This window comes from Pinus tabuliformis, chromosome 3_1, assembly GCF_031772625.1.
Source record: "Pinus tabuliformis cultivar Carrire ecotype Pingquan chromosome 3_1, CPIR1, whole genome shotgun sequence".
NCBI classification, from domain to species: Eukaryota; Viridiplantae; Streptophyta; class Pinopsida; order Pinales; family Pinaceae; genus Pinus; species Pinus tabuliformis.
In genome coordinates, this window is record NC_142301.1 from 608,817,118 (window position 1) to 608,826,249 (window position 9,132).

Consider the following 9,132-nt stretch of genomic DNA (forward strand, 5'->3'; position numbering starts at 1 on the left):
GAGCGTTCTTCCTTGGTATGAGTTATGTATGCGTCTTTGATGTCGAAGCTCCTGGGTCCATGAAACTCTTCTTCTCCTCCAAGAAATCTTCCTTTTCCTTTTTCAGATCAAACCCAATACTCGTTTCTCCTCCCTTTCTAACCCATGTATCTGCCACAGGCTTTTTTACCTTATGCCTTATCTTCTCTGATAACCACACCACTTCGTGTCACTTTATTAATTCTTGGATCATCCTCGGGCAATTTAGATCACATCATTTGTATATTTTGCGCAGGCTACTGATTCTTCTTTTCTCGCATCTTAGCCATTAAAACAAGGCAATCTTCTATCACATGGTCAAACTGTCTACTTTACTGACATGAAGAGTGAGTGGGATTCTAACGATCTCACGCATAATGTCTAGCTTTTCCACAATTATAACATATGATCTAATCCTGTCCTCGTCCAGTGCCTTCTCCTCGACCTTGAAATCCTCCGCGAACCACAGGTGAACCATTCTTTTCATGTGCGTGACCTTCAACTTGCATCCTATATGTCGGAGTTTGATCTATCATCAAGTCATAGCTGCGACAATGGCTCTCATCATGTCCTACTGATACAAAATAATTGTTGTGGCGACTGCACATATTTCTGTAAAAAATAGTAGTGATCAGTCGGGTGCTGGCCTGCAACTCAGAAAATACTACACCATATGCTCGGTCTAGTACTTGGTCCAGCACTAGGATTTGACTTCAAAGGATTGGGACCTCTACCAGCCAAATAATCAGGGTAGATAGGACACTAGTCCTTATAGTGACCTTCCTTCTTACACTTTAGGCACCATACTTTTGAGTGCATCTCAGACCGAATGTCCTTTCCTTTCTTTAGGTCTTGCAACTCCATATGAAAAATTTCCAACTAGGACTATATCTACTGAACCCCTATGTGAGTGTCTTGTACCAGTGAAGCTTCTAATTTCATCGTGATTTCTAATGCTTCCGCCTGCATCCCAATATTTTGTTGTGATAGTGGTAATCTGAGGTGTGGAAATAACGTAGCTATATACCACTCTTTGTGCAATTCATCAGAGATATGGAAGTTGGCTTGTCCCATCAAACATTTTAACCTCTGATCTACATCCTAGGCAGTCTCATTGATGGCTTGCTTAATTTATTTTATTTTTGTAATACACTGTGATTGTGACTTGGGCTTCTTAAACTCCACATTTAGTGTGTTCTTCATCATAGCTAGTGAAGCAACTGGATTCATCATACTATACTTGATATACCATGAAAACACTATGTCCTGTAGAACTATGACAAGCTGCCATTTATTCATATTGTTGTCATTGATCTGTTTCACTTTCCACACAGCTTCTGCGACAAACCAAAATTGATCAAGATCCTCTGATCCCTGACCCTTAAAGATAGGCATCTTCGTTGCGTTAGCCATGTCGAATAGTGGAGGTGGAGGTGTAGGTGTATGAGGTGGAGGCAAAGATGGAGGTGGAGTGGATGGGTGAGGAATCCCAGAAGTGCCTTGAGTTTTTGACTGTGTTGCACCTCTAGATGTACTAGGGTTTCTCCTTTCTTCTTTGTTATCTGATTCACCCAATAATGGACTATACTCACCCTCAATATATTTGTCATGATCAGCTCTGAATCTTTTTCCGCTTCGCGTAGATCCAGTCTGGCCTCTTTTAAACATCAATCTATAGGCATAACACCCTTTTCACATAACAACATCTTAATCTAGAGCTTTAAGGAATTCATATACTTACCTCGTGGACCTTTGAAAAATTTGCGCTCAGCTTCACTGTAGGATATTGTTGTGTCAATTGAAAATTTAGTAATAAATCCTTTGAGGATACTATTGATCCAGTAATCAACAGCTCTTGCAACCTTATTTTCAGACTCCTTAAGTCGCTTAATCAACTCTGGGGTCCACACAATAGGATCGTCGTGTTTCCAACAAGATCTTTTGTCTGGTTGCTTTGAAAGCCACTAGTGCATCTTGTTAGCAAATGATGTGAAAAAAACCTCAGATTGTTCTGTATAGATATAACTCTCTAACCACCTTTCTTTCAACTGACATGTATCTCTTCTTTCCTGTGCTGCAAATTCATACAACTTCCAATCTACCCAATTTTGGATCTCTTTTCTAGTCGGTAGCCACATCACACATCCCTCAGATAGATCCCAGTCCCGACAACAGAACCATTTGTTGGCTTCAGGGGCTTAGACCCAGGTTCATAGTTAGCTATGCTAACCAAAAAAACCCTATACCACCAGGCCTTTCGGAAATGATTTGCGCAACGCAAAACTACAATCTCACCCGAGGCGATTTTGGGGAATGCTAGAACCAAGTTTCTGTATCTAGAGGGACTATGTAGTGTGGCTGTAAAGTTTTTATCAGTTTTAGGGCTTAATCTGACCTTCGCGAACTGTTAACCTTATTGTTACAGTCGTAAATGGTTTTCCTACTTAACATATTTGTGAACATTGTGAAACTATTCTAACATGTATTATTTAGTGTATAAAAACGTAACTGAACCTTCGCAAGGCAATTGCATAAGAAATATATAAAATAAACCATAAATAGGCTAAAACACAGAAACTACGTGAACATAGGAAAATACACAAATTTGCTTCAAAATTATTCTTTATTAGTCAAGTCTTCCCAGATACAATCTTTCTAACCTTGCGCACGTAGGTACAGGGGCTTGCACACATAGTTGCAAGGGCCTTCATACACAGGTGCATACTTACCAAGGTCTCCACGCACATGGTTGTAAGAGCTTTCCCCTTCACCTAACTACAAAACGATCTCGCAAAAATAGACTCAAAGATACTTCATCAATTAAATTCATTCCCTTAGACTTGCTAAAACATCCCTTTATATATGATTTTACCCTTACAATACCATGGTTCGCAAACCATGGGCGGAGCTGAAAATCCTTTAGATAATCCCATCCCTTTACAAAAGAAGGGGCTTGACCTACCCTAAAGCCCCTTTGACTCTTATAAACCTATGCTACTTGTGCTCCTCAAAATGCAAAGTCTTGTCAGGCGGAAAGAGTCGATTGTGTGGACACAACCAACCTCCCTAGGAGCCTAAGACTCTCTAGTGACAAACAAGACAAACAAGAGCAATCCTTCTCTAAACATGCATTTACTATATGGGAAATCAAGTGTTTAAATCCTACCTGTAATCCAACGCTGTTGTAGCAGTCCAGCTCCTCTGATCCGGATGAGCTCCTCCTTCACTTTGAAACCTGCATACAATAACAATCAAACGATTAAATAGCACTTGATAATTTCATAGAATAAAACATATTTAACACATAGACCAAGGAGTACATGAAATAACTCATAAATAACAAGTTATTGAGAGGAATGGACTCATTTGCATTAATAGGTAACAAAAGGAACAAATACAACCTGAGCCTTGGTGTTGTGCAAGTCCTTCCCAGGGTCCATCAAGAGTTCTCCTTTACTTTGACAAAGCTCACCCACTTCCAAATAGAACAAGCAAAGATGGCAATCTCTCCTCACAAGCTTCTAAATGGGAGTCCTAATTCCTGCAGCATTTACCCTTAGAAATGTATAGCTTCCAACCTCTCCTCCTTCTGGCCCAATGCCTGTATTTATAGTGCTCAAGAGGAAGTTAATCAGGTCCACCATCAATGGGATAATCCCCTCTTTGGATGGGATAGCTCCCTTATTGATGGGATAAGTTCCTCTTTGGTAGGGGTACATGAACCATCTGGAGGCGCTCAATACACGTCGAACAACCTTCTAGAATGCTCTAGAAATGACCACAAGTAACTTTTTAAAGATGAAACTTGCGCATTTTGACCTTTACAGGGGGATGCACCTGCCCCTTTACATACAGAGCGTCCAAGGACGCAACTTTTGTGAGCATTGGGTGCGTACCCGCAGGTAAGGTTGAGAGAACCTGCGTACCCAGAGATAAATACATTTATAAAGACTTTCTCTCTTTTTGGAGTTTGACATGGAGAGCAGAGGCTTAAGACTTGCCTAAGAGGATAGCATGACTGTTGATAGAGCCATACTAACTTTAAATAGTCATGGTGACATTTTTTAGTGTAACAGATTTCCCCCTAAAGTGCGAAGCCTGTAATAGATTAGGGTTTTGTATTATCTAGGAAGGGTGAAGCGCTTTATCATTTCAAGGATTATCTCGTGGAGAGCCTGGTCAGAACCTGCAATTTTCAACACAAAATACATGTATAAGATTATATCATCACTGAGGTAGGCATTCCCATGCTCAGATCAAAACTTTAACTAACAGACTAACTACTCTGATACAGGAATGATCTTGCAATACATCATAATCATAGACTTTTGTAGACACAGTATGGGCGCAGCCATCTGTTTATGATTAGTCTACTTAGATAATGAATACAAAACTCCTCGCGGCCTGGATGGTGGAAACTAGATCCAGGGTCTTCATTTCTACTTCCCGAATTGGTACGATTCTAGCCATGCGAATAAATGAGTTGATGTCGAACATGGTAGAAACCACTTGATTACCAGTCGATGATGTAAACTGTTAACAAGCGTGAGAGAGACCACCAGTAATGTCAATGGTTCTCAAAGTACCCAGTACAATCCATGAGATGTGAATGAATGAGTTGATGTCGAACATTTCACGGAATCCTTCGATCGAAAGTCAATGATGTAAACTGACGTCAAAGGCGAGAAACCTGCCATTGATGCATGCAGACTTCAAGGTACTAACGATTTCTAAGTCATCTCTCTAGATAATGTGCTGATGTCGATAGAAAGCGACTCGTTGCAGGCAAGCCCACAACACGAAATCATTGTTCAAGTTTAAGAAATGTTGCTGTAAGGACTGACTCAGGGATTGTCAAATGGATGACAAGTATTTTGCAGATGAAAGTTTTGCTTGCAGACCTCTTGAACACATAACAACACGACAGATGGCTTGGTGATGAATAACTCAAAGTTAATCCCCGGAACCCGGCTGAAGACTTTCAAAGTGGTTTGATCAACTGTGAGGTAAAGGATTTCCCAACCCAGGTGAATGAAAAGTGTCGTGTTCAAGAGTGGTAATAAAGTTTCTTCTGAGACAAAAGGTAACAAATAGGCTCATTCTTCTCTCTTTTCCCCCACCATTTCTGGCAAGTACCTCTTTATTTTTAACAAGCTTGAGGAGGATAACATATGCTTGATTATAAGCTCATCCTTCGGATGAGTCCAACCTAGTTTTGATTCGAACCCTAGGAAGGAGTGGTTCGTTCCCATTTGTAATTGAACAGGTCCTTTACTGTAAAATGTTTAACGAGCCCAGTATAGGAGAAACTCGGCGTTTTTCAATTTTAGAGAGTCTGAAAAACTTAAGAAGACTCCAAGTTGAACTTTTTCGTAGATTTGTGTCCCTCAAGCCCGAAAAAGTATAAAATAATACCTGGGGGAACCGCTTGATCTTGCGACCAAGGAGTACTTTCATGATTAGAGTCTCTGACCTGAAAAGTAAAAAGCGATCAAGGACACGTCGTTTTATTTCCATATCGAGTTTGAAACGACAAAAACCCGACAATCTTTTCCTGTTTTTACGGTCAGAAAAGAGCTATAAGGGGACCGTCTTTTAATTCCGTTTTAACGAGTGTAAAAGAAACGCTCGGCAATCTTTTCATGTTTTAGGAGTCAGAAAAGGGCTTAAAAGATGACTCTGAGGTTTCACTTTTTCGTAAGTTTTAACGAGTTCGAAAAAATGATAAAAATGTACTCATATGGCCGACTTTCAATTTAATTTACGAGCAGGAAAAGACGGAAAGAACTCGGCATTTTCATTTGTTTTACGAGAATGAAAGATAGCAAAATAATCTCGGGATTTTCATGAGTTTAACGAGTCTTGAAAATAACTGAAATTGACTCGAGATAGGTTTCATTTTTACAAAAGCTTGAAACGAAGAAAAACTATGCTTCAAAGTAGTTTCATTTTTACACAAGCTTGAAAAAGAGGGAAAACTATGCTTGATGCCCCCTAAGCGTAACTGCTAGAGCGCATGCCCCTCAGCTTCATTTCATTCAACTAAGTACAAGATGGATGGAATGAATATTCATGAACGAGATCATTTGAAAGACTCGACCTAAAACTGAAATAACTAACCTAAATATACAACTTAACATCTACGAGATCTAGTCAAGTTCTCGATTCAAGTAGAGGAGGATTTGTTTCATTTTTTAACGAGCTTGACACAGGAAAAGAACTATGCTCGGATTCGGTTTCATGTTTACGCAAGCTTGAAATGAAAAACTATGCTTGTTATAAGTTCACATGCCCCCAGGATAATGATGCAAAACGAGGTACATGCCCCCCAAGCTTCATTGCATTCAATGAGGTGGATGGAATGAAGCTTTACTTTCAAGATCTTGGAAAGACTTGTGGGAGTTGTTTCATTTTTTAGTGAGGTTGACACAGGAAAAGAACTATCCTCAAAACCCTTGTTTCATTTTTTAAACGAGCTTGACACAAGATAAGGAACTATGCTCATAACTACTCTCTACAATCTACCTAACAAAAACTCTACTCTAAAACCTTGATTCATTTTTTAACGAGCTTGACACAAGACAAGGAACTATGCTCATGACTCCTTGTTTCTTTTTTTTAACGAGCTTGACACAAGACAAGGAACTATGCTCTAAAATCCTTGATTCATTTTTTAATGAGCTTGACACAAGACAAGGAACTATGCTCATGACTACTTTCTACCATCTACCTACTTAACCTACCCTTGTTTCATTTTTTAACGAGCTTGACACAAGACAAGGAACTATGCTCAAAAAGTTCGCATGCCCCCAGCATAATGATACAAAGCGAGGTACATGCCCCCCAGACTTCATTGCATTCAACCAGCTGGATGAAATGAAGGTTTACTTTCAATATTTAACTTGAAAAGGGAGTTGTTTCATTTTTAAGGAGGTTGACACAAGAAAAGAACTATCCTCATACCTGATTCATTTTTTAACGAGGTTGACTCAGTAACAGGAACTGTCCTCAAACCTGATTCATTTTTTAATGAGGTTGACTCAGTAACAGGAACTGTCCTCAAAACCCTACTTCCTACAATCTACCTACATATCCTAAATTCTACCTGATTCATTTTTTAATGAGGTTGACTCAGTAAAAGAACTATCCTCATGCCAACTGATTCATTTTTTAACGAGGTTGACACAGTAAAAGGAACTTTCCTCGTTACATCCAGTTTCATTTTTTAATGAGGTTGAGATGGGAACAAACTATCCTCACACACACTGATTCATTTTTTAATGAGGTTGACACAGTAAAAGGAACTTTCCTCACAACGTCCAATTTCATTTTTTACCGAGGTTGAGAGAGGAACAAACTATCCTCGTACACACTGATTCATTTTTTAATGAGGTTGACACAGTAAAAGGAACTTTCCTCACAACATCCAATTTCATTTTTTAACGAGGTTGAGAGAGGAACAAACTATCCTCGTCCACTGATCATGGCTTCCAACTGGAAGAAATACATGTCAATGGACATACCTTGATCATGGCTTCCAAGAGGTCTTCATCAGAAGGAAGAATAGTTCTCTGGAAGGAGCACATGTCAAGGGACTCAAAAGGGATAAGAACATCGTGTTCAGGTAATCCCATAGAGTTTTCCATGTCAATTACCGGCTCTAAATCAAAGGAAGATGAGCAAACAGTGAGAGGCTCACTTACATCGGTAACTGAAAACATGGGACCAGTTGCCACATAATTAACCCGTGGCAGGGTAGATCCCACTTTAGAATCAGGAACATTTAGGGGTGTCATATTATTGGTAGTTGAAACAAGACTAGGGAACGAAAGCTGGTCTACAGTCACAATACTGCTGTTGTGAGGGAAAGACATCACGCGAAAGAGTGTCGATACGACAGCTTTCATCGCATAAACATAATCTCGCCCAAGGAGTAAATTGAAATCCAAGGGACCTCGAACTACCATAAGATCAATACAGACAGTTTTACCTTCCAAGGTAATAGAAAACTTAGGAAGGATCCCTAAAGGTTCACTAATGGTTCTGTTAAAAGCTTTCAGATTCTACGTAATAGGCGCAAGCTGAGGGGAACCCAAAGCTTTCCAAACAGTTGAGGATAAAATACTAACAGAAGCGCCCTCATCTACCTGAGTACGATGTATGTCCCTACCACCAGCCTTGACAATGATTTGGAAAGGGATGGAGGAAGGAAGACGAGGTTCTGTCAGTCTATTCCAATCAAAGGAAAAGACCTCAGTGCTTGGAGGGGGTTCTGTAGAAACAGGTGAAATGCCCCCCGGCATAGAAGAATCTGATGTAACAAGAAGAACCTGAGCAGTATGAAGTTCACTCTCTAAAGGGAAAGTGGGATCGACCGATTGTGAAATTGAATCGACCACTTGATCAACTAATGGATCATCAACCTGAGTGATATGAGTTTCACTCTCCAATGGAAGAGTGTGATCTACTGTACTTGAATTTAAATCAATCACTCCGTCAGTTTACGGTAACCAGTTGGAAATTTTTGCTGTGGAATAATAAGTTTTTCCAACAATGTTGAGGCTTCATCCATGTGAGGGCAAATGTGAGTTTGATGACTCCCTTTGCATAACTTACAAGGAAACCTAACTTTACCCTTTTTCCCAGGAACCTGACTATCACTGGTTGATGGATCAATGAAAAGTTGATGAGATTTTTCTGACCATACTTCCAAGACCTTTGGAATACCAGGACAATTGACAAGGAAGTGGTCACCCTTACATAGCCTGCAAGGGTATTTGGGTTTACGATGCATGTCGGAGTTTTCCTCAACACAACTAACACTTACAGTCGTGGTTGGTTGGTTGACTTCTTTCTTATCTTGCTTCTCCTTCTTCTTCTTCTTCTTCCCTTTCTTCTTCTTCTTAGCCTCCTGGTTACTAGCATCAAGGCTTTTACCAGGCGAAGAGGAAGAAATGGAGGAAGAAAAATTAGGCGAAGAAGGTAAAGGGTCAACAGAAGGTTGGTGATGTTGAGATGGTGAACTCTGTTGAGGTGAAGCATCCGGTTGAGATGGAACAATTGGAGTATTTTGGGCCAACGAAGTTGAAAATAACCATATCGGTAATCCTATTG